The sequence below is a fragment of the Micromys minutus genome (assembly GCF_963924665.1).
Source record: "Micromys minutus genome assembly, chromosome: 28".
NCBI lineage: Eukaryota > Metazoa > Chordata > Mammalia > Rodentia > Muridae > Micromys > Micromys minutus.
In genome coordinates, this window is record NC_137963.1 from 10,729,968 (window position 1) to 10,756,995 (window position 27,028).

Below are 27,028 nucleotides of genomic sequence, written 5' to 3' on the forward strand. Positions count from 1 at the left end.
ATAAATGTTCATCTATTAATAAGGGCTATTCATATACTAGTATATAATAAATAAATGTTACAATATTAATAAATATTAATATCCAGGATGGCCAGAAAGCTCAGTTGTAAACCTCCTTGAATAGCAAGAATAAAGGCAACAGTTCAGATTCCTAGAACCTACGTAAAAGCCAAGTGAGTGTGGTGCCCCATTCATAGCTGTAGGGCTCTCAAGTGGAAACATGGGGTCCCCAGACTAAGCTGGCTAGTAATAGAAGATATATCCATGAGCTCTGGGTTTAGCTGAGAGACCTGTCCCATAAGCAGAGGAACCACAACTTATTTATATGAGCACAGATGCAGATATGCATTCACACGCTGATACATACAGATACTTTATTTAGTGAGGTAAAAAAAGAATAGAAAGTGTTCTGCCCACACTGTCTTCTGAACTACACACACACACACACACACACACACACACAGAGAGAGAGAGAGAGAGAGAGAGAGAGAGAGAGAGAGAGAGAGAGAGAGAGAGAAAGGCATGTATACCCTATAGCATACAAAATTAAGTAAAAACTTGTGGAACTAGCAAATACTTGTGCCTGCTCTTTCAACTGCTTTCAAGACTTAATAAAACTACTTCTTACTGTTTTACAGTAAACCTGTAATATATTAGATCTAGAAACAAATGTTTCCCTCTGAGCTTTTCTAGAATTTTCTGAGCATTCTGAAGATTACTACTACATTCTTTGATATACTGTGATTATTTGTCCCAACGTTGGCCCTGCAGAGAACTTTAGACTCCTGGAAGACAGAAGTCAGGTGGTCATTTATCTTTGAGACTTTCATATGATCTCACTTTCAGCAGGCCCTTAAGAAACTCAAGATTCTTCCTACAGATGTTCAGTCCTCTTTGAACCCAAAGTATCCCAGATTAAGGGATTTTTAACTTCTCTGAGGTTTTTCAGCCATAGAAAACCTAAGCCTTTGAGGCAGCAGCAGGTGGCTAAAAGTCTTGTACAAATAGGAGAAAATCTTGTCTTTATTTGAGGTGAGGGAAGCAGGGCCTTCATTTTCCCAAGAAACTTTATCTGTGTCTCTTAGCATTTCTAGAATAAAAAGTTCCCTTTTTTGCTTATTTATTTTCTTCTTCGTGTATTTTTAAAATACTTTCATCAACTCGAATTTCAGTGAGGCGAACTCTAACAAGAAAGGCCAAGTGCAAGATCAGAAAAGGCACAAGAAACTCTAGGGACAGTGAATGGCAGTGGAAAAGAAGGATTAAAAAAATTATCAAATGCTCAGTACATTTGCATAAACATTTCCCCCAATACACAAAGTGTGTAGCAATTGTTACATTCTTAAGATGAGCTGAGACTTAACAAACATCACCCAATCTATCACAATCTGGTGATGTGCAGCCCCATTTCCTGTGACAATATGCTTGATCGAAGTCTTTTTGTAGCAATCAGCTCAAGGCCCACAGATAGTAAGTTCTCACTCAAGTCTACCTTAATTTGTTGGAAACTCCCTTCTACTCATGCAAGCTTTTTGTAAATTCTGTGGAAATAGCAAGCAGCTGCTCCCCAACACCCACCCCAAAGAAAGAACAAGACATTTCTCACATATCTCAAGATTCCTTAAATGTTCTTTCTTTGGCAAAGAAAAAAAAAAAGAAGTATATTTTTGGCCTCCAAACCCTTTTCCACCATTGTGTTTTCCTGAAGAGATATGGTCCATATGGTTCTGATGACTTTGTCCATAAGTCATTAGGAAGGATTTGCACTAGGATCTTTCCTGATGACCAAGAAGTCTTTGAAGACAGCTGTAAATGGCCTTCTCACTCTTGTCTCATAGAAACAGGGCAGCTGAACAGAGCCAAATGCAAATGAGCCAAGACCTAGAAAGGTTCAGGTTTTATCTAAAACTCAGAACCAATAAAGCTCTAGAGAGCCTTAAATCTGCCCTGTGAAGTCTTCACGTCATTCTCCAGGGACAGTTTCTACTGAGTCCTCCACTTACACACATTAGTCAAGGGTTCTAGGTATCAGGGTTTGTATTTATGCTGGTCGGAATAGTCCTCTGAAGTTTTCTCATTATTTCCTGGAAACACAATAAATGTTTTAGATGTAGACATGACTGTAGAATTCCATGTCTGATCAAATCATGGTGACATTAATACAGGTAGATACTCATGTGTCAAGTATTTGTCTCCTGTTATATAAAAATGAGATAATGTTATTGATTTCATATCGCTCAACCCATCTTTCTTTTCTTTCTTCTTTTTCCCTTTTTCTTTTATTTCTTTTTCAGGCAGTGTCTCATGTATCCCAGGCTGGCCTAAGACTCATTATACACAAGAATGATTTTGAAATTCTAATTTTTCCATCTTTAATACCTCTGTACTGGTATTTTTGGGGTATGCCGTAGGCTTGATGCATATGAGAAAAATCACTCTAGCAAATGAACTATAACCCTGCCTTATCACATAGCATTTTGAGACCTATTTAGAAAATACTCCAAATGAAGGTTAGTACCTGGAAAAAGTTCATCAATTCCCCTGCCCCCTTCTATTTCTTTCTGTTTTTCTGTACATAGAAATAGAAAGGATTCTATGTTGCTGAGTGAAATACTGACTGTGTTAGGTGACTGGTAACAAGCAGAGTAACTTTTTGGGTTATTAGGTGTCCTATTTGTAAGTCATATTGACCATATACTACCATGAGAGTCTAATCATGAGGGAAGATGTAGGAAGGGGAACAACTCTGTCTCGGTCTTCATCCGACTACGTTGTCTGATTTCTTGGCTGCATCACCAGCTGTTGTTGGTATTTTTTTCAAGAAGGCAGCTCCCAGCTGGGGGTGACAGAGCAGAACAAGAATGTGATAAATAACTAGGAAGCAATGTGGTATAGATAAATAGAAAGAGGGGGCAAAAAGAAAGGAAAAAGATACAAGATAGCAACTGGGACTTCATGTGTGGTGAGTGTATATTTCTGCATAACTGTAATCTTTTTAAGAAGACCCGACCAGGTCTCTCAACTCAGGCCAGAAGCCAAGGGAAGAACAAGATGGTTGCCCAAGAAAAAGTGATGGTTTCATGAGTCAGAAATAGAAATCACCCATCTGGTCAGTGGTCTGGGAGCTGTCCGTGGTACTGATCTACTCTCAGAATCATTCCAGCGCAGATGCAGAGCAGACCTCTCATGGCTTCTGAGACTAGCCTTTCTCCTTTGATGGCTGAATGTTTCTGTCTCTTTTCTCTCTACTTCTCCTTCTTCTTTGTCAATTATGCTGATTTCACTCAAGATCCTAGTCTGTAATTCAGGGATCTTTCTCACTTTGCTTCAAAACTACTTTTCAGTAACTGTTTTTTTGTTTGTTTGTTTGTTTGTTTTTGTTTTTTTTTTAGGTTCTACATTTTTTTTTTTTTCTATCGACTGTCTCTCTCTTGTCACCTTTTGGGTAAGAGAAACATTCATAGCAGCAGAAATCACAGCAGCTGGTAATATTCAGGGTGAATTAACTACGTGGAAGGGAGTAAAAAAAGTTAAAGCTAATATAACTTGGCTACGATCATTATACAGTCAATGTTCCAGTTCATGCCCAACACTTTTCACTGCATCTGGGTTTCTTTACATTGTCCAATATATTCCTGATGCTTTCCTGCCTCCACTATGGTAGCTTCTACAGAGCTTCCCATCCTAGCTAAATCTTTATAGAACCAAAAATCAACACTTCTGGTGAGATTTAAGCTTTGAGCAAAGTATAGCAAAATACCTAGAACGCGAACAATGTGGAGATTTAGACCATGCAAAAGCCTTCTGCTATAATTCAGGGAGAGGCCCTCCCTGCACCTCAGGTTGAATGCAGAGTTTTCCTGCTATCTGTATTCTTGTCTTAGTCTAGCTAGCCTGGCCTTTTCGCTGTCTCTGGTGGTCCCTAGAGAACTTTGCGTTCTCTTCAGCTTCCCACTCCGACATCCTTCCCACATAAGGATGCCTGTGTTTAATTCTGGGAGGTTAAGTGTGCTCTCGCCTACACGCAAAAAAAAAAAAAAAAAAAAAAAAAAAAAAAAAAAAAAAAAAACAAAAACAATTTTCAGTAGTCACAGGGAAACACAGAGACACAACGGGACTCAGACGTGCGTCACCCCAGACAAAACCCACACTCAGGTATGAACACCCAGTCACGTCAAGCTCCCGCATAATTAGAAATACCAGACACTCGCGCATCGCTCAGCTACAGACCCGTTTCAGCTAGAATCACGATTCGGGATCTGCGCGCACATGGTCCTTTTGGGTGCTCTTGTAAGGAGAGTCGCCGCACTGTCCCCAGACCCCATGTGAGTTCCCCTGAAGCTCATCCTTGGCCCACCCAGTCCTTCCCTCCCCACTTCTTTTCGCCTCTCCCTTCTCTTCCCCCACCGCCTGAAGACGTACAAAACACTCCTTGGAATCTACCCCGGCTCTCAGCTCCTCCCTCCCCGCCCCCGGCAGCTTCTCCCCCATTCATTTTCCTCCGTCGCCAGCAAAGTCCCTCCCACTGCCTAGCCCGGCCTCCGCTGCTCCCCGCCCGGAGACCGCGGCGTACTTGGACTTCCCTCTCCATTCGCCAGCCGCCTTTCTCCCTGTCCCCAAGGCTGCGAACTGATCTGGCGCGGGGGGGTGGGCAGGAGGAGAAGAGCGCAGGCAAAAGAGAACGCGAGAGACCCAGAGAGCCGGAGGCAGAGGGAGTATTGGCCACCTTCCGGAGCCGGGATTCATGCCTGTCCTCGGGACCAGCCAAGGGGACTTTAAGGCTGAGTATGAGCCAGGCTGCTAGGAGCCAGGTACCCCCACGCCTGCAGTCCCCGCGCCGTCCCCGGTATGCGAGCTGGACGCAGGGCTCTTCCAAGTTCCCACCGAGCCGAATAAAAAGCGTCCTCCCGCTGTTCTCCGCCAAAGAGGGACATTGACTCCAGGTAAGGCGACTCCGGGCACAGCTCCCCACAGCCCCTCTGCCCTTGGAACCCACCCCGGACCGCAGTCGGGGCGCCCCCGCCCGCACCTCCCATCCCCCTACCAGCACCCTGGTCCGGTCTTCCCTCCCCTCCAAGTCCTCTTCTGTTCTGGAGACTAGGGTTCCTGTAGATTGGACTCCGTGGGTTAAATGCGGGTTTTTACTAAGTGTCTCGTGTGTCCCCGCGCGCTCCCGACGTGTGTACCATAGTGGGAACTTGATGTGGTGCTAGTGTATGTTTGCCTGTGCGGCGTCGTTTGCGTTTAATGCGTGTCGTGTGTGTGTGTGTGTGTGTGTGTGTGTGTGTGTGTGTGTGTGTGTGTGTACTCATGCCCTGTAACCTACTTTCAGCGCGATGAGTGTGTGTGTGTGTGTGTGTGTGTGTGTGTGTGTGTGTGTTTGCATGTGTGCGCGTCTCTGTATTTTTAATTAGATCTCTTCCGCTTACAGGGAATGGAGTGGGTTCTTACTCCAGGATCACGTAGCCTCCAGGAAGCCCGCTGTGGACTTCCTCTTTGGTGTCTAGGCATTGGTTTGAGATATGCTAGGACTATAGACTGTGCCTTATTTAGCCCACTGTTGCTACCTATGAAGAAAAAAATATCGTCTAAATCATGGGGTATTGCTGCACAAGTGAACTCACCGTTAAAAATGAAAGAAACATGTCCAACATCCGAGGCAAGCGAGATGCTGTCCCTTTAAATTCCACACTGGGCAGACTCCAGGATTCTGATGGGAATTTGGAGAGGCTGAGTATGGAGTGAGAAGGAAAGGAGGAAGTCAGGGATCTCCTTATCCACTGCATGACCAGTCTTGGGTAGAGAGATCACCCTGTCTTCCTGTTGCAATCATACCACCCCCCACCCCGCGCCTTTTGTTTAGGGGGTGGTCTGGGTAAGTTTGTCTGAATCATCTCAGGGGAAAATAGTAAGCATCCTTTGGCAATATAATCGTCCATCTCAGTCACATCGGGTACCAGAGAAAATAGCATTTGGGGCATCTCTGGGTGCTTTGGCAGGAGACTGATCTGGTACATTCCTAGGATGCATTCCTTTCCCTTTCTCCATCCCAGCCTTTGGAAGCCTCAGAATTTCTTCTTAAAACTGTGCTTTCTCATGGCTCCAAGAAGTTGGGAAGCTCCTGGGGAAGGGAGAGAGATTAGTGTGTTTTTGAGGTAGTAGGGGGTGGAGGTCTATATTTGTGCATTTAAGGACCAAGGGACTACAGCTTGGGAGAGATGGTGGGTAGGGAATCCATTACAGAATGTGGTGGTAGTTGACTTAAACTGTTTTCAGGTTTGCACCTCACATTTGGTGCTCGGTTCTAAATTACTGACAAGGGCAGGGAGGCCTGGAAAGACTCTCAGGAAGACACTCTAAGGTAAGGGTCTCCTTCCTATTCCCTCCACCATTTAGGAGCATATTTAGGTAAATACTTTGGCCACCCTGCCCAGGCACAGTTGTGCTTTGGTTCTGGAGCCAGCCATTGATTTGATTCCCGGCTGCCTTTTAAAGGCTTGACCTACTCAGCAAAAAATGCTGAGTTTTACTGCTGTTAGCATGGCTTCCAGACTAGGCAGCTGTTACTTTCTCAAGGTAAATGGCAGCCATTCTGCTTGTGAGCAGTGGAGCCAGAAGAAGAGGCTGAGGTGGTGTGATAGAGTGTCTACAGGGTCACTAGAAAGGCCTCCTGAGAGGGAAAGGAAATAGAAATATACCTGGTGTTCAAAAACATTTCTACATATGTTTGTATCTTCTGAGGAAAGATCAAAGCAAACGTGCATTTGCAGGAACTTGCCCCGGCTGGTGGGTGTCTGTTCTACCTGCAAGCATTTGCATAGGTACTATTTTCTGGCTACCGGCTGATCTCTCAGGCTAAAGACTTCAGGAGGGCATGCTCATAAAATAGACTTTACAAAACTTAGGTTAGATCACAGCATCCTAGTGCAATTTTGGGAGGGGTTTTGCAAGTAGAAGATCCCTCGTGCTGGGAAAAGCTCTCACCATCTCTGTTCCAATGTAGAAATGATCTATTGCTACTAAAGAGAAAGCAGGCTTAGAGAGAAGATGACAAATTTTCAATATTCGCTAGAAACTTGGGGGCATGGCCAGGGCTAGAACCCATGGGTGTTTTTCAGCCAAATCAATGTCCTTTTTTATTCCATTATCGTGTTTAGGAACACACAACACTTCCTAGTCCTACCTGACCACTGTAATTCTACTTAAGATAACTGCTTGTCTTCCTTTCTGGAACTTCTCATTTCAGAGGTGCATTTCAGACTTTCTTCATAGGAATTCCTGACCCAGGAGAGAAAGTGCATAATTCCGCAGTCATTCTTATTGTTTCTCAAAAGCATTTAAAAACATATGCACACACAGAGATGTCAAAGGAGAGAGAGAAAGAGAGAGAGAGAGAGGGAGAGAGAGAGAGAATGAATGGGGAGAGAGAGGAAGAGAGAGGGAGAGAGATGAAGAGAGAATACATTCTGTTTTAATTTCATCAGATAAAGAAATGCACATGGGGGTCCAAGACTATATGACTATTATACATATCCCAGTAGAAAAACTGGACTGTATTGACCCCTTTATGAGAAAAGTTTAGCTTTCTGGAGAATATATAGACATCCATGCAAATACTTCAGAAAAATTAATGTGCTTAGATCATTTTCAATCTTATGTCTATACATTCATTGTATAAGCAGGAACATACAGAAGAATACATACATACATATATACATACATACATACATGCATATGCAAGACTAGAATTTTTCCATTAATAATACATTCCCCTAAATGGAACTAACCTCTTAAACTCTGCAGGAAATTGAGCTACCCTTTGTAAGTGCATGGCTTGGACTTACACAACCTCTGGGAGAGGAAAACTTAAAGCCTTTTGAGTCACAGGATCTTCAGAAGGTGAAATCAGTTTCACTAAAAAAGCAAGTATGTTACCAGTCTTTTAGATGCTTTTTTGGGGGTGCAGGGAAGTACTTAGAAATACAGGGATTTTAGGCCTATCTGCAGTAAAGTCATTAACAGTCTTACAAACATTGTCTTTTCTGGAGCTGGATGGCACTTTAGCTCCCAGAAGGGGGAGCTGTGACTCCATTTCAGCTATGGAGAAAGCGCTCAGATACTCCAAATGAGCTCTGGGGCCCCCCTGCTGAGTTGAGAAAGCCCAGCTCCTGCTGTAGGAAATAGGACTGTAGCAGTGTACATGGGGACTGTAAAAATGTCCCCTCCTGCTCAGTTCAAGTGGGACATCTCTTTCTTAGTGCTCTCAAGACAGTTTATGTTATTGATCAAATAGTTCCCTTTTTTTTTTTCCTTTTTGTTTTCTTGACCTGTCTTTGCCCCTAAAGACCCTGAAGAATGAGAGGAAATATTTTCAAATTTGCATATGCTTTCTCATCCTGGCTCCTTATATGAAGTCACTAGAAAATATCACCAAAATAGACCCTTAAAGTTTCTCATAGCATCTTTCTCCCTGGCATTCTCTGACCTAAAATCCAAAGTTTAACAAGTAAGTCAATGAACTATTTGTAGCCATATCAAACAAGAGGAAACACAGGAAGAGTCATCAAATATACTTTTTCAAATAATCTCCCCATTGTTTTTCTCTATAATCTTTCATATGAATAATAATGGATGTATCAGACTATTGTCCATCATGCAAACCCTACTTACATATTAGCATCTCTCTCAGAAATCCCTTCTAAGAAGTCTTCCCAAGGCCTTGTTTCAGAACCAATGTCTTTTGGCTGCATTTTGATATAACTTTGTTAGAAACCCTATTTATTTCGTTTTTATCTCTTTTGCTCTGGTTTACAGCCACACAGGCATCTCTTTCTCTTAATCACATCAACGTGTGCTCTTTTTGGCAACCTTTCCCTTTTAATAGCTGGGGACTGGAACACAGGAAATGTTTTATCTTTTTTTTTCTTTTTATGTTGTATGCATAATCGGTGTCAAAAGTATCTGTCAGCCCTTCCTCCTCCCAAAAAATTGATTCTTATTTGCTTATTTACAAAGTCATTATTTCTTCAAAACCACATCACTTAGCTCAGACACTCAGGAGTGCCAGTGAATGTGCAGACAAGAAGTTATATGAAACTTGGCAGTGCCCCTAGCTGTATCCCAAGATCTTTAGTTTTATTCTCTCCTCCAATCTCTACTCCCATCCAGTGAGGGCAGATATACTTATTATACAGAAGAAAGGGAAGCTTTGCCCACTCCCTTTTAAACAGAGGGCAAAGATTTGAACTTTTTGTGAGCATCCCCATTCCTATCTATTGCAAAACCCAAGGTCTCACCCATAGCCAAGAGGCCTCCATATTCAATGGATGCTTAAAATCAATTGGAGCATATTGTCAACTCGTTGGAGCAGATGCTCGGAAGATATTGTGGAATCTCTGGATTTATAATAAAAATAAAGTGTTTTCTTGGAGGAATTTCTCTGAAGAAATCCGGGAACGATTTCCAACAGTCAAGTCTTTCTTTGTAACCAGGAACCAAATCTTGTTTCCTCACATAGGCAGCAGGTGTCTTTATGGTCTCAATTTTAATACAACAGTAGGTTCCTTACCACACAATGTAGCTTGGGTTAAATCTGAAGAGTTTTTTTGGGAGATGTTTTCTTATTTTGACTGTAAATCTTCCTGTTATCTATAAGTCATCAAAATTAAAAATCAGTGGTGATTTTTCTAGTCTTACGGTCTTTACTTGCCACGTAAGTTTTATCATATCATTGAAAATACTCTCCTTTGAGACTTAGAGACCAGATTCATATGGTATTTATTTGAAAAGCTGGTCTTGAACTGCACAATTGTTCTGATTATTATCTAGATTATCTTGCATTTACCATATGAGGATTGTTTTAGGATTGAAAGAAAGAATTTATATATTTCCAATAGCAGTAGATGCTGAGTGTCCCCTACTTGGCATATGTTACTCTAGTACTGTTAAATAGAACTTTGGAGGATAAGAAAAATATATTCTCTCTGTTAAGCTATATGGGAACCACTTCATTCTTAAATGTGCCAATGGACCCTGGTGGAGCGAGCTTTTGATTTTGTTTAACATTTATTCGTCTTTCATTTTGATTTGCACAGCAATATGTGGCTTGTGGACACTAAGTTGGACAGTTCAGATTTAGCCATCAGGGATGGTTTTATGAAGGCAGTCCTACTTTCATTGGGGTTCACATATGGAGGAAGAGATGGCTAATAATGAGTAAGCAAAGAGAAAACCGCAGTAATTAAATCTAATATTAAATGTCATACAAGTAATTAGGGATCCAATGCTAGAAGGGATGGTGGGAGATATAACTTTAGATGAGTTAGTCATACGTAGCCATTTCTGAAGAAATAATACTGATGTTAAGATTTATGGAAGAACAAAGAATGGAGTCATTATGAAGGGGGATGTTTAAGAAGGCTAAGTATACACAGATTCCCAGTGTAGATGAAGCTGTACATGAGAAGATGATAAGAGATAAAAAAAAAAAAAAAAAAGGGAGACAGAGCCCACATTAGAAAGGTCTTTACAAGAGAGTGAAAGGTTTTGGCATCTCTTTTGACACATCTTTAGTTGGGTAGTATGATGTCAAAGAATGGAAAACATTCTGGAAATTGTCAGGTCATTACCAGGTACTCTCTGTTATGTTTTTATCACCTCCATTTTTAACCACTCATTTCCAAGAGTTCTCAACTCTAGTCCTCCTTAGAGTACCATATTTTAGAAACCCTTAGGCTTATAAACACCAAAGTCAATGGATAGAATAGAGGGAAGGGAATGAACATGTTGTCAGCAGGTACCCGAGGCCTGAAGAAAAGTAGAAGCCGGCCATAATTTCCATTTGCAATGGTTTATTGAATATATTATTTGCAAAATAATTTGAACAAAGTATTTGAGTAAATACGCTAGAGAAAGCTAATAATATAGCCTGTCTGACAGAAGAGACATGCAAATTCCCAAATAGCCATAATGGGATGGTAATTTTCATTTCAAAATCTTACAGGATTTGGGGAAAGTGAAAGGCTTCTTAGTGGCCTGGAATATAAATCTCCATTACTTCAATACTTCATAGGATAAATGTACAGAGACATAAGGCTCTTTATTATAATCCTGGTTCTTCTTGGTCTCTATAGAAACTCCTTAGGAGCCCATCGTTCTCTGCCTGTGTCTGCCTTCTGTAAATTTAGAAGGACCATACTACTGCTTAGCTCACTGAAGAGATATTGCTAGGTTCTATGGAAATGCATCATGACAAAGTTCTTCTAAAAGCAGAGAGAGACACATGCATGGTGACTGTGCTTCATCATGAGCGTTAGATGTCCTCTCCGAGATGAGCCAATCTAACGGAAGTTGTATCTCACAGCACGGATTGTGATTCAAGGCAGGCTGGCTGAGTGGAATAGATGGCGAGGCTGTTACCGCTGGTGCAACTCTTAAGGACAAACTGATTAAGTGCTAACATGGAAAACACTATCCTCCTGGAACACAGCAGCCCAAAATGGTTTTCTACAAATCCATAGACAATCCTTGCTACTGAAGGGGCAAAGAAGACAATTAAGAAAATAATGAGGCCAAGGAAATAGAGAAATTAATTTTTTTTTCATATGAGAGTGAACAGAATTTTTATCTCCCAGGGGACCTATCTTTTGGAGATTGCAAGTGGCCTTAAGGAAGATAGCCTGTATAACACTGGGTATGAGAAAGTGAACAGTGGTCAATTACTAGAAGTGCCTGCTACCCCCACACAGGGAGAGCAAGCCTGCTGAATACACACATTCTATCATTTTTAACCAAGTCTGTTCTCACAGGGTGCAGAGCTGTAGGAGGCAGTTGGCATCATCTTGGGACTAGCTAAGTAACTGTAACCCCTCGCCCCCTGAAGAGTGGGAGGTAGATGCATAAGGCTATTAACAAAAGTAAGATGCAGTCATTTGGTGTAAGCTGTAAAGGTTGGCACAGCAGGGCACGAAGTAAATGGCCCATATGAACAGCTAGAACCCTTTGCAAGGGTTAACCCAATACAGGCCCAAAAGGCTTTCTGAGATACAATTTATCTAGGTTTTCAGATGCCCAGAAAATGATCCTGTGGGGAAGAATGGATCCTGTGGTTAAAGTGGCATAGCCAGGTTCCCGATTACAAGTTGATTTAGATGGAAGAAGGCTGCATACATATCCCTCAGATGGCTGTACTTCAGAAGACCCACCCTATTCAAGGCTAGGTTCTCAACTTGCTATTCTAAGAATTAGCCATCTGTAAAAATAGACAAAATTCTTGACATTTGTAGGAATCCCTGGGGTATCCAGAAGCCCTGTGAAAATCCTAGAAGAACATTCTCTCAGAATGCAATGGAGACCATACCCTTGAGCAAATGTGATGCTGTTTATATGAGACTAGGCAAACTATATTTCTCATACAATTGATGAGTTCTGAGTTTGTAAGTACATTTTAGGGGAGCACCTGCAAATGACCTTCCTAATACTACAGAAGCATCTATATACAAGCACATAAGCCATTTAAATGAGAAAATTAGCATTTTTGTATGTGTAGGCATGTAGAGGAAAGATTAAAAAATAGATTTTTTAAATCTGTGATGAGCTGGTAATGCGGTTTAACTGCTGGGACCCATTTTGGAGACATGACTCTTTCAGAGGATATGGTCTTAATCAAGTACCATTTCCAAAGATGGCAAAGGGTGGGAAGGACGGGGAAGAATGTGAAGAATTTTATTTTAAGTGCATATCAATAGGACAGCATAGTTTAAAATCCAGTGAAGCCTTACAAACGATTTCTTAAATTATTAGTAAGCCAACTGCAATTCTGTTTTTTTTTTCTCCTTTTGCATCCTGCACTAGCAAAAAAGAAAAAAATACATTTATTTAGAGTTCAAGATCTTTATTCACAATATTTAAGGGTGGCTGAAATAGCACTATTATAAAACTATTATTAAAATGGGATCATGGGTGTATCAGGCTTGTTTGCTTCATGTTCTTTGTACTATAATTGATACATAGTAGATTCTTTGTTGTGTTTTGTCTACAAGCACATAGCAGGTAGAATAAACTCCCACACTGGAAATGGGAAAATTGAGGTAAGAATAATGTTTCCTGTTGAGGATCATATAGTAAGCCAATGGTGTGGCTATGGAAGATTTGAACCTGTTTCAAGCTGACTTGGAAGCTGTCTGAACACCTATCTTACTAGTTGTCTGACCTTAGCAAATTGACCTAATGTCCACATTTAAGGTTTGCTACCTATAAAATAGGGCAAACACAAGGGACTCTGTATGGAAGAGAGATGGGAATTGAATAAGTGATTCAGTGATTACCTGGCTTCAAACTTTACCTGGCAAACTGTCACAACCACATACGATTAACTAGTTCTGGTTTTCTTACGGTTATGGCTATGCTGTGACATATCAGTTTGAGCATTATTCGCAGTCTTAGGCTTGTTTGCAAACTGCAAAAATTATACACAAAAGAGATGACTTTTAGGTTGGAGACGTGAGCTGGTAAAAGAACTCTTGAGATCATAATGAACAAACCAGCCTAGCATCCCCCAGTGCAGCAGTTTGACAGCAGTGCTCATAGAAGAGACTGGGAAAGTTGGAAAAAGGCAGAATGGTATGCACAATTACCAAGGAAGGATTTTTAATTCTCTGTGTTGCTATGGGCCAGAAAGCAAATGTGGAGAGGTCATGGAACAAGAGAGATGAAAGTCATCATTCATACAGGCTTGTTTAATGTTCTATCTTTTTCTTTTCTTATTTCAAACATAGTACCATACTCTTTATAGTGAAAATAGAACCCGAGTTGGCTTAGGATCCCTGAACGCCTGCAACCTCTTTCTGTACCTGTCTACTTCAGTTTCTAATGCATATGGCCAGTGTTTCTCTCAGGTCTACCCGAAAGCATGGGCGACTGCTAGTAGCTGGATGCTCTGTAGACGCTTGTTTATCTTTGCTTCAGGATTACCTTTTACATCATCAACGTCACTTACTTTATCTAGTTCTTCAATACCTTGAAATGATATTTATATTATATTTAACCTTTAGAGTGATACTCCAATTTTCAACCTTTTCTCTCCGTTTTTTCCCAAGGACTTTTCCATCTACCAAATTAAGAATTCCCTGTAAAATATGCAATAAGGTACAATATCTGACCTCAAGCCCTTGTCTCCTATGACACATTTAATGTGATGTTATTTGTCTGAATCATCCTCTCTCCTTGCATTAGCCTAAGGCATTGACTACCTACTAGCAGCTGCTAGCCCGCCCCAAGTAGCTTCTTATAGTGGGGGTTGACGGCTGCTACTCGGCCTCTGCTGTCTTAGGGTAGGTCAGTCATTGCCAATCATCAACGATTATGTCATAAGGGTTTGCCCTCAGCTCTGATCTTTCACATGCCTAAAGTAGGAAAGCATCCATTTTGTTTTGTTCCAGGAGAAGTTATAAATGGGACCGCTGGAAGGAGCTCCCTAAATTCTCCCTAACAATATGCATCTTACTTTTTTTCCTTCTTTATCTGTCAGTATCATGAATATCTTTCACTCTTGTAGAGCTTTCTGGCTGCCAATTTCATAGCCTCTTAAAATAGTAATTGAATTTTACAATGCCTCTGTAGGAAACGTTAGTTTAGCCTGTTTCTTTGTACCCTAATCGTGGGAGTTCAGATGCTGCTGAAACCAGGGCCAGCAGTCATAGAATATGCAAGCTACTTTCTAGCTTGAAGCCAGTGCTGAGAGTTTGCTTTTAATGGAAAGAGTAACTGCAAACCTACCTGTGATCTGCTGCTGTTCAAAGCCACTCAAAAAGCTGTAGGAAGGAGGTGGCATAAATTTCAACAGCCAGATGTTGTCAGATGCATGATTCTGTCTCTGTATTTTTGTGTCTTCTCTGTTTTCTTATATACTTACATGTAGTCAACAAAATGGTTATTCAACACAGTTGGGAACAAGTAGAAAAAAGAACTATAAATATGTTGGAAATTTTTCCAGTAGAGTATCCTTGAATAATACTGTACCATGATCTAAGTCACAATTCTAGAATCCCCTATGACTGGAAGGTAAATTTGAATAAGACTTTGAAATGGAGAGCATGCATGGGTATCTATGTGTATTTTGTACAAAAATTAAATCTCTTTTAGTTTAAAATAAGAATTACGAATAAATTGAGAGAAAAGAAAGAAGCCATTAAAAGGGATGTTGAATGGAAGAAGGTGAGAGAAGGTGAGGAGAAGAACTATAATGATAAGATGATAAGTTTGTATGCAAAATGCCACAATTACATTTTAGCCCATGTTTGCACAATGGAGTACTACTCAGCTATTAAAAACAATGACTTAATGAAATTCCTAGGCAAAAGCAAGCAACTAGAAGCTATCATCTTGAGTGGGGTAACCAGTCACAAAATAACACTCAAGGTATGTACTCACTAATACAAAGATACTAGCCCCAGAAAACTGTAATACCCAAGAAACAATTCACAAGTCTCATGAAGCTCAAAGAGAAGGAAGGCCAAAAGTTGGACACCTCAGTTCTTCTTAGAAGGAAGAACAAAATACTCATGGGAGGAAATATCGGGACAAATAGTGGAATAGGATTGGAGAAAACATCTCCAATCTAGAGACTACATCATCTTGAGATAGATCCCAATATGCAGCCACTAAACCAATACACTCTTGCTGATGCCAAGTAGTGCTTACTGGCAGGAGCCTGATATGGATGCCTGCTCAGAGGCTCTGTCTGAACCATACTGATATAGATGAGGATGCCTGTAGCTAACCATAGGATTGATCATGAGAATCCCAATGAAGGAGCTAGAAAAATTACTGAAGGAGCTGAAAGGGTCTGCAGCCCCATCGGAAAAACAAAATTATCAGTCAACCAAATCCACCACAGCTCCCAGGGACTAAAACACCAATCAATTAGTTAGCATGGAGAGACCCATGGTTCCAATTGCTTATGTAGGAGCAGATAGCATTCTCTGGCATCAATGGAAGGAGAGACCTTTGGTCCAGAGAAGGTTTGTTTCCCCAATGTAGAGGAATGCCAAGGAGCTGAAGTGGGAGAGGGTAGTTGGGAGAAGGAGGCAATTGGAGAGAAAAGGGGATGGGATTGGCGGAGAGCAGATAACATCTGAAATGTAAATACAGAGAATATCCAATAAAGATGTAAAAAGGGGGAGGATTTGTTTTGTTTTGATTGCTACTAGGACATCTCAACCAAATGCTAAAAGAGAGATGAAATAATGTTAGGTAAGACATCAAGGTGTACCACAACAAAACTTTGCTTCTTGAAAAGAAAGAAACAATAAAGAAGAGCAACAGCAAGAGGATGCCAGGTAGCATCATGACAATTTTTTATTGTTTCTGTTGTTGGTTTTGTTGATGTTGTTGTTGTTGTTGATGATGATGATGATAATGTTAACATTATTGTAGGTTGTTTTAGCAGTAAATCCCATCCAGGCAAACGGTGCAGGAAAAATGAACTTTCTTTATATTGTTAGAAAAGCACATGTGGCCTGTGTCTGCTCCATTTTAAAATTAAAGAATAGAGCTGGCAAGGTGGGTCACGGCTTAAGTTACTTTCTGGCCAAGTATAGGTTATGGGTTCATATTTTCAGAGCCCATGTAAATGCCAGATATACATGGCCACAACCTATAGACCCAGGGCTCTGCTATCCCTGTCAGCAAGGTCTGAGTTAGCTGTGACCTACTTCAATGACAAAAGTCATTGAAAGTAATTGAGAGAGACATTTGGTATCATCATCATCATCTGGGTTTCACATGTATATACACGTGCTCCTGTACACAGGAGAGGAAAATAAATAATCCAAGGAGAACTTCTTGTTTCACACTTCTTTGTGCTAGACATTGTTCTGAGAGCTGTGAAAACAGCTGCAAACCCAAGTGATTAAGACCCCCAACCCGGTCTCGGAACTTATTTTCTACTTGAGGGAAAAGATGTTATATAAACACTCAGGCAAAAAAATTTAGAGTGTGTCAGATGGTGGTAAGTGTAATAGAGAGGAGAAAAAAATAGAATATGGCTAGAGAAAGAAAGTGGGTGGCACAGATGGCTTGGTGGGACAGGGCATGCTAATTCATGTAAACAGGAAGGGGAAATACCCATGAGGCTGCTGACTTTTTGTAAAGAGGTCTGGATCCAGAAGACCACAAGGCACTTACCTAACCAGGTCGGGTAGTCTTCCAGGTGGAGGAAGTCAGGTAAAATATTCTTTACCTCTGAAAGGAGGAAAAGGAGAATTAGAGGGTTTTGAGTGAGTATAATTAATAGGTGGGGCCCTGCTCAGGATGGAGCTTCTGAGGTAGGATTCTGTATAAAGAGGCCAATGGAAATGCAACGGGGGAAGCAATAAAAATGAGGGAGAGATTCATTATCAGGGGAGCAGTAGGTCCTTCCTCAAACTATTCCATTTTTTTTTTTTACAAAGGAGATATAAATGCTTCTAAATTAAATGGGACCCTCCTCTTAGAAGTCAGATGGGCACAGTCTGTGAAGAATGTTTCCTCTGAGGACAAAAGAAAAATAAAATTAACCGAAGCACAGAATGAACTTTGCAGAGTGTAATCATGGCTCTGGAGAAATATCTTCAGGCACCAGGAGATGAAATTATATGAAATATCTGTACAATGGGGTAGTAGCAGGACCTTCCATGATCTTTTGATGTGAAAGTGAATATCACATACAGAAAGCACTTGGGAGTCTATCTTATGCTCAGCTAGTATTCCATGAACAGCGCTTAAGACATCTTTCTATATTGACTTCCATTTTGGTGAGCAATTGAAGAGGCATAAAAAACAAAATATCGTAGAATGCATGGTTGTTGAATAAGATGTGTCAATTTATTAGATTCTATCTTTAGATAATGGATTATGAATAAATTTCATTCTTTCTAAGATGCTTACCTGTACTTTCTGATATTCTATATTCAATGGCAGTATGTGGGTAAGCAATGCTTTAATTAGTAGAAACAAGGAAATAAGTGAGCAATCATGGAAGGTTAGAATAAAAACTAAAATAAAAGGGAATTTATAAATGTATATTGTCTATTTTTGTAAGTCACCCTAAGTCAAATTTGAAGATTTAGCTTCCTTTTTCTTTACTCATGCTTAGCTTAAGTAATAATATTTATAATATACTAATGATTTTTAAGTGATTTGTGATTTTTTTATAAGCAAAAGAGAGGCTATTAGCCCCTTAAAACAGAGGAGACCCACATTTATAATAAATGAAAGCATTTTCTGAAGAAAGGACACTTTGTGTGTCAAGGTTTGAGAAGCAGGCCCGTGTCAGGAAGGCTTTTTCTCTATTTCATAGTTTGGGTAGATTGCACACACCCTGATCTTTCATTTCCTCACTGAAAAGTGAAAGTTTGAGGTTTATATCCCTCATCTGCAGTCACTATGAAGGTAGTTAGGAGGTCTTCAATTGAGCCTGCCTCTCAGACCAGCTCAGATTTCACCTTCCACCTGCATTTCAGCAGCTTCTCATCTCCCCTTTGCTTTATCATACTATTTTAAGATTTGAATAAGAAGGTCTGAGGCTTTAAAAATGAGGTGAAGCATTGGTTTCAACCTTTATTGCCATTTAAGCTATTGCATTGAGTTCTTTGCAATCCAAACATGGCATAGACACACCAGAGAAGAAGAGTATTTTTGGGGAAAAAAAAAAGTGTAATGTAAAGCTCTGCCTTCATCACCTTTGTCATCTGAACGAATGCTGCACATTTGCTATTAGTAGGTGAAATGATATTATGACAGAATGTTTCATACTTAAGATAGGCTTATAGGAAAATAAAATATTTACTTAGGAAACCTGCACAATAAAGTGTAACACTATTAATTTTCCAGATAAGCTAAATCTAGGGGTTGCCCTGGAGATGGACTTGAAAAAAATTCTTGTTTTCTGGAAATAAATGAAGGTCGATAACATGGTGATGTTAATAATGTGACTGCAGTTTGTCTGTCTATATGACAGAAACAGAATATTGGAGCTAAGGTAAAGTTTTAAAGACACCAGATAGCCATTCCTCTCCTTAGACAGGTTAAGAAATCAAGAGCTGAGGGGATGGTTTAATGTGTAAATTTCATGTCATATAAGCATAAGGACCCAAGATATACTAAAATACTGTAAAATTGGACAGGGTAACATTCGTCTGTATGCATAAAATTCTTATGGCAAGGGTAGAAGCAGAGACAGAATTTTTTGAAGCTCACCAATGTATATATACCAGTAACACCCAAGAGACTTTAAGAAAGTAAAGGTGAGGGTTAATACTTTAGGCTGTCTTCTGATCTCTCCATGTGTCTTGACAGGCACACACCTGAATTCCCAACAGGCACACACTCATTTACCCAACACACAACTAGTATACACACACACACACACACACACACTCACATACATATGAAGTAAAAGAAATAAAGATGTTCAAAACAGAAGCTGTATTGACAAAGGTCACTTTTGTGGCATAGTGTCTAAGCCAAGAATGTCCAAAAATGGACGAATGTTACCCTGTCCAATTTTACAGTATTTTAGTATATCTTGGGTCCTTATGCTTGTATGACATGAAATTTACACATTAAACCATCCTCTCAGCTCTTGATTTCTTAACCTGTCTAAGGAGAGGAATGGCTATCTGGTGTCTTTAAACTCTCCAGGTTTAAAACCATTGTTGCATTACATTCTCATGTCCTTTTCTATTAGGCACTATTTTACTGTTTTGTCTTATTTTGTTTGGGGTTTTGAAAACTCCGAGAACAGTCTATTGTGTGGCAAAATAAATTTGAAAGAAGCAATATATTAGATGCACAGATATTTTAAAAACTCGTTTGAGTCTTATAATAAAGAAAGATTAAATTATTTTTAATTCAAGGGTTCTTGAAATTATCTGACCTTACAATTTTAACATTTTTTCTTTTCTTTAAGTATTAATATCTTTGTGACATTAAAAAACCCTGTAAGTTATAGAAAATGTAACTTCTATTGAAAGAGTTGAATATTATATTTGTGATAAATGTATGTATATGCAATTTTGATAATGTACATTATTTTAGAATATATGATCATAACAAGAAAACTATCAGAAGGTAATAAAGAAGGAAGTTTCCTTGATTTAATTTAAGCATCCTTTTTTTCTTCTTTTCTCTCTCTTTTTTGTTATTAGCTTACTATTCTACTTGTTCTTTCTTGACTTTCTTCATCCTGTGTCCCCTTGCCGCTTGTGTTTTCTGAGATGATTATTTAGACTAGGACAGTTGTAGGGAAGTGAGTGAAGTTAAACAATGCTCTATTGGGTGCTTATGCAGCAGAGAATGGCATTCTGGCATAAATGGGGAAAGAGGGCTTTGGTTCAGTGAAAGCTCCTTTTCCCAGTGTAAGGGAATGCCAAGGCACTGAGGTAGAGAGGGTTGTTGGGAGAAGGAGCACCTTCAGGAAATAAAGTGGAAGGGGAAGGGGGATGGGTGTGTTGGAAAAGGGAACAACATTTGAAATTTAAATTTAGAGAATATCTAATTTAAAAAAGTAGAAAAAAAAAAAAGAACTGCTGAGTTGGTAGGACAAAGAGAAATGAGGGGTTAAAGATGGCTTTTTCTAAGATTGTGCCAATCAGGGCCTCCTCTCTCTAAATACTGCTTCCAGACACAGCAGGGTCTCAATTATCTCAATGTGGGCTGTAAAATTCTAAAAAAATAAAAAAAGTTCTCAAAACAAAATTAAGTTTAATTTGCTTTAATTGAAAAATAAACACATGCCATATACAGCAGTCACAGGAGGAGGAAAAAGGTCCAGGAAATGAAATGAACTGTTGGCTATGGAAGGCCAATATTAGATACAATAAAATTGGAATTGTTACTGATTGAGGAAATGTGTTTAGGGTTATATGAAGAAATAGAGAATAGTGGTCACATATCTGATGTTCTGTGCATTCGATGGTTTCATTATTTTTAGGGACAGTAGAGAGTATTTGGAAATCTGTGAACTTGGATTCTACAATTTGAGTTTTGCCATTTTTTTTTTTTTAAATTACTGTAAGGACTTTTGATAAATCACATTTAGCCTCATTTTCATACCTGTATAATAGGAGAGATAATCATCATATTTCTGAGAGGGTTGCATCACTAGTGTGCATGGAAATTTTAAACTATTTAGGGTTGGTATGAGGGGATGCATGGGGGAAGAGGAAAGGGATAAAGAATGTTGGAAGAACGCTTTGACAAAAAGAGAAGAGAAGCATCCTACAGTGAGGCCCACTGGCACAATCTTAGTATTTATTGAGAGATCTTTGTACAGGCATTCAAGGTTTGCGCAAGATGTTAGGAATTTGACCCCGCCTTCATAGCACTTGTGTTCTACCAGTAAATATTCGAAATCTTTAGGCCATAAATGAAGGTGCGACACAAAAAGGCAGAGAGAGAGAGGCACCTTCAGATACAAGTGGCATGGTCTTAGGGCTCTTTTCCTCCACTGGATGCATTTCCTTTCTGTGGACTCTGTCCTCACCACTAGGTATAGACACTTTGGGCCCTTTTAGGTTCTCTTTGCTTCGAAGAATGGCATGGTGACCTTATTCTCCCCAAGAGACGTAAGCCTCAAATTGTAAGCTATAAATGTCAGATTCTTATAATATTGACATCTGAGAATCATAGCTGTAGAATTTTAGATGCTATCAGAACCTCAAATCACAGAATCTTAGGATAATAAAAACTTAGAGTCAGAATCTCATAGAGTCATAGAAGTACTTGTGGAATATAAAAATCCAATTTTAGTACCATCAAATATTAAAAGTCCCAGGATTATGACATTAGAGTTTTTTTTTTTTTCAGAGCAGGAGACAGCTTTGGTTATATTGTATATTTTTTCTCAACCTAGGAAAAATAAGACTATAGCAATTTAGACATATAAGTATTCTGAAATAAATGTGCATATACAATAAAGCATGGGAGATAAAGTGTTCATAACACTTATAGTAAACCCATTGGCCAATAGACACATAACATTTCTAGGAGTTCTAGCATTTTCTAACACAATGATAGTCGGCTTTATTGACACCCAAGACAAACAATTACCTTGAGCAAAAGAAAGCTTGAAGCAAACTAGCATTAACATTTTTCCTCACAGGTCAACTCTGATATGGTCTTTATGTTGTCTGTCATATTAGAAAATGTTTCTCTAAGTATGCATTGTCTTAGGACAATACTAGGCTTAGCTTGAGTAACATGCATGACAGTTTTTCAGGTTGTATCCAAGGCAGTATTTTGCATGTCTGGTGACTGAGACAGTTTTTCCTGTTTTTGTCCCCAGCTCTTCTATTCTTGTACACATGATAAACTACCACTGATCCCTGCTCTGCCTTCTGTTTCCGGTGAAATGTTGGCTCGGATCATCCAGACTTGTTTTAATCCTGGAATCTGTTTCATATGTGACATTTATTTCCTCCAGAATATATGTTCTCTCACAGGTCTTCATATTCAGTGGACTGTTTTGACAGGTAGAGGAAGAATCTGATTTAGAGAAGTTCATAGATTGAGCCAAGCTCTCTGTTTTGCACTACAAGAGCTGGGTGTTTATGCAGATGGTGATGGGGTGTGTGTGTGTGTGTGTGTGTGTGTGTGTGTGTGTGTGATATGTGTTGATCTTTTTTCTATAGTTTGTGTGATGTTTATGTGGTATGTGTAGAGAGAAGACTATCTATGTGTGTGATATGTCTGAGATGTTTGTATGGTATGGAGAATATTTCTCTGTGTGTATATGATATATGTGTATGCTGTATGTGTGGTTGATACATATGACTTTCTGGTGTAAGTGTGGTTTACATAGCGTATAGAATGTTGTACACTTTGTGGTATATGTAGAGGTGAGAAGGAGGTGTTTATGAGATATGTGCATAAGTAAGGTATATGTAATATATGTATAATATATGTGGGATGGTGGTGTCTGCTTGTGGTGTGAGTGAGGGTATAATGTGCATTATATGTGCATAATGTGTTATGTGTAATGTATTGTGTCACGTGTGTATACGGTGATTTGTTTATGGTTGTTTGCACTGTGCTATGTGTAGTGTATGATGCGTAATACTATGTTTATTTGTGGCATGGTGAGTGTTTGTGGTATATATGAGCCCATGTCCTTGTGTGTGTGAGTAGTTTGCATGTGCATGTGCACATATGTATGACTCATAAATAGTGAGGTAACTCTTTTAAATGTGTGTGTGTCATTTGTGTTTGAATGTGCTCATGGATTCCTAAATATATTCATATGTGAATAAACTTGCATGGAAATGAATGTTCTCATCAGGAGGTAAGACATGTAAGTGCTTGAATGGTTTATGCGATGCATTTATTAAGCAGATATAATATTTTTAACAATAAAGGATATGCTTGAATGAGTTCTACTACATTTATATTTGAAACTATTTACTAAGCATTGCAATGCTTATTTGAATGTTGTTTCAAATATATCTCTTTGAAATGATGTGTCCATGGGCAAAACATAAAATGGATTTAACATATTTGAGTGTGCTAGTGCACGAATGCAGTTGTAATTATCTTTGTGTGGCTGTGTACATGTACATGTGTATATGAATGGGTTCATGTGTCTGGGACAATCAGCATTTCCTAAGGTTCACTTCTCACTGCTTTTGTGTATATGTGTGCATTACTATGCTTTTGTTAAGCATATTGCACAGTTTCAACACTGACCCTACAGAAAAGCAAAGGTTTCCGGTTGGCTCTGTGGACTAAGGGGGGATGAATTGTGTGAGCTATATAGGAAAGTCACGAAGAAGACACAGGATGACAGGTTAATGTAACTTTGACCATAGTGCTGACATGACTACATGCTTTCCAGGGGTTCTATCTGAAAAGTTATTAGCTTCAAACAGCTAATTTTTTTTTAGAGTATGCATATCTAGAACCTACCATGCTGACTGGGTCAGTTAATCTTGGGTAGGGCTCTCACTTGAGCATTTAGTGACATTTCCTTCAAAGGTTCAGAAGAATAACTGTGACTAGAGACCCTTACAGACTCCACAAAGAACAGTGATTTACAGTACCTGAATGCTTATGTGTCCTCAGCTGGGAGACAGACAGTAGCCTAGCACACAATGTTCTGTCTCCCAGGTCAGGTCTCTAAGTAGTTTGAATAGCACTTGACGTGTCTGTATTAGATGAAGTGAGTACATCTCCAGAGAATTACACATCTTGATGTATTCATAGGAGGAAAAAAAAAGCAAGGAAAAGAAACGGAGAGCCCAAAATAAGCAAATGCCAGGAGGAATTCACAAACAGAAGACAGCGGAAAAGAAGAAAGGGGAGTGTTGTTGATTCAGGGTTAAGTGAATAATGTGAAGTTACGTGGGTTCAAGTAGCTGGACATTTTGATTGGCGAGGTTTTTCTTCCTGCATTTTTTCCACAAGTAATTTGGGGGTTTCTCCTGGCTAAGGCCTGAACCCACATAAATCTTACACTGCCTGTGATTAGCCAAGCCCAATAAACATTCTGCATTTGTCACACTGAAATTTCAAGGGACTGAAATAGAACTTTGAAATTCCCTTTCATTTTTAATTAAAAAAAAAAAGGATTTTAGCAAACCCTGGGTTTCCACTTCTTTTTAACCAAGCCTGTTTTAACCACTGCTGCACTTCTATTGCTGCAAATGTGATGCACCAATCCATCTTCCTTGTAATGCATCTTAGTTTCTGCTCCATCTGTCGGAGAGAAAACATTTGCAGAAATCTCTCGGCTTTTCTCCAAGGGCTGAAACCTCGGTTGTAGCATGAAACATTGGGCAGGAGGTAGATCCAGACATTGGTGGAGTAGGAAAATTAATAAAATCTGTTTCTGGTATCTGTATGATTATCTATTCCCACAGCTAACCATGTCTCATGTACTCACCCATAGCCACTATGGTGCCAGTTGGTGTCTGCAATTTACTGGGCACTCCCATATTGCTTCCTTCTACTTTGCGTTTCAAAGTAGTCCTAGATTCTGTTCTTATAAGTCCCTGTTATTTTTTAAAGGCTCTTGAGTGGAGGTTTTTTGTTGTTTTATTTTGTCTGTCTCTTTGTGTGTGATTGCATGTGTGTGTGTGTGTGTGTGTGTGTCAGTGTGTCTGTGCATGTGTGTGTGTGTGAGTGTGTGTGTGTGTGTCTCTGTGTGTTTGTTACATGTTTCTGTGAATGAGTACTTATGTGCACATCAGTGCTCATGTGCAAATGTGGTCATATGCCACTGTGTGTCTTTCTCGATCTCTTTTTTTTTTGGGGGGGGAGGGGCAAGATCTCTATTATGGGCTAGATCCACATGTCTTTTTTTCTATGATCCTGCCACCTGGGTATTACAGTTGTGTTTCAGTACAGAGCGTTCATGTGGGTTTTGGGAATCTGAGCTTAGGTTCTTATGCTTGTATCATGAGTACTTGCTTAACTGAGCCAGATTCTCAGCTACTGTACTGAGCTTCTCTAATGATCTCTCATTCATCATAAAAGATCTTGTTTGATATGGGAGAAGCATTGGTAGACCTAGGTTTGCACCTTGATTTACCATGCTTTAATTTGGCAAATTTTCATGTTTTCTGAGCTTCAATTTCCTGTGAAAATCCCAGGGGCCTGTTAGGATTAAATGTGTTTTTTAAAAGATTTATTTATTTATTTATTTATTTATTTATTTATTTATTTATCTATCTATTTATTTATTTATTTTAAGTATACTGTAGCTGCCTTTAGGCACACCAGAGGAAGGCATCAGAACTCATTACAGATGGTTGTGAGCCACCATGTGCCTTCTGGGATTTGAACTCCGGATCTCTGGAAGAGCAGTCAGTATTCTTAACCACTCAGCTATCTCTCCAGCACTCCCCTCCCTTTCTATAAAATTTATTTATTTATTTATTTGCATATGAATACACTGAGCTGTCTTCAGACACACCAGAGTAGGGCATTGGATCCCCATTACAGATGGTTTAAACTAAGGAAAAATGCTTTGTCAATTGTGAGATGCTGCCCATAGACTATACATATTTAGCCTACCCATTCATATGTGAGTTCATTTTGTTTTCTTTCTTATTTAATAATGGCTTACTGGCTGGGTGAGCTCTATGGAAAATAGCTGCTTTGTTATAACATATCAAACTAAATAAATAAAATTTATGTTTTTTGGAAGTTCATAAGCATGACAGCATATTGTTTTGATATGGGGTAATGGGTAGCCATCTCTTTCTTCTTCCTGTGGGACATGAGGTGTATTATGACCTTGAGCTTGAGTATTCAAGAAAAAAAAATATCCCCAACTGCAGAACTGACAATTATTAACACGTCCTCAATGGTATAAGACTAAATATAGTCTAACCAGTGTTTCCAGTGAACATGATCTTTGGTATGTAACTCAAGTGGTTGAATTTTTTTTTTCATATGAGAAATTTGTCCTTTGTTTTTAGCAGCTGGGTTCAGAATTGCTAAAACTTGGTAGAAACAAGATATCCTATTAGGTGGTGAATGGATGTATAAAATATGGCATACCCAGGTAGTGGAATATTATTCAGACATAAAAAGAAAGAAGCTATTATTATGAAGTGAAATGATATGAAGAAAGGTTAATGTGCATCACTAGTGATAAAATTGGAGAGGCTATACACCCTGTGATCACAACGATTGAACAACATGGAAAAGGCAAAGCAGCGGAAATAGCATCTCAATGAATGTTTCAGGGTGGGAGGGTATAAAGTATAAAACACGTAGCTTATAAAATGGAATTATTGAATATAACATTGTAATATTAGACTTGTGTTTTCATGTATTTGTTGTACCCATAAAACTTGAACCCTCCTAGAAAATATAGTGTTTGGGTGGTAAATACATGTTAAGATAGGTTCACCAATGGACAGTGAAGTATTTATTCACTATGGTTTAGAAAACGAGGTAAACTCGGCTTGGGCTGCCTGAATATATCTACAGAGATTGTAGAAAGTAAACGTAGCGATTCTGGTAAATGGTGGGGAGTGACACATGG

General features: G+C 39.4%; 1 protein-coding gene across 1 annotated transcript in view; it reads left to right on the plus strand.

The window, feature by feature from the left end:
- Positions 1 to 4,840: 4,840 nt before the first annotated feature.
- Positions 4,841 to 27,028, plus strand: part of BRINP1 (BMP/retinoic acid inducible neural specific 1) — a gene marked incomplete at its 3' end in the record, with an annotated part of 194,159 nt that continues 171,971 nt past the window's right edge. The window contains exon 1 of the mRNA XM_080940074.1: positions 4,841 to 4,943. The remainder of the gene's footprint in view (positions 4,944 to 27,028) is intronic.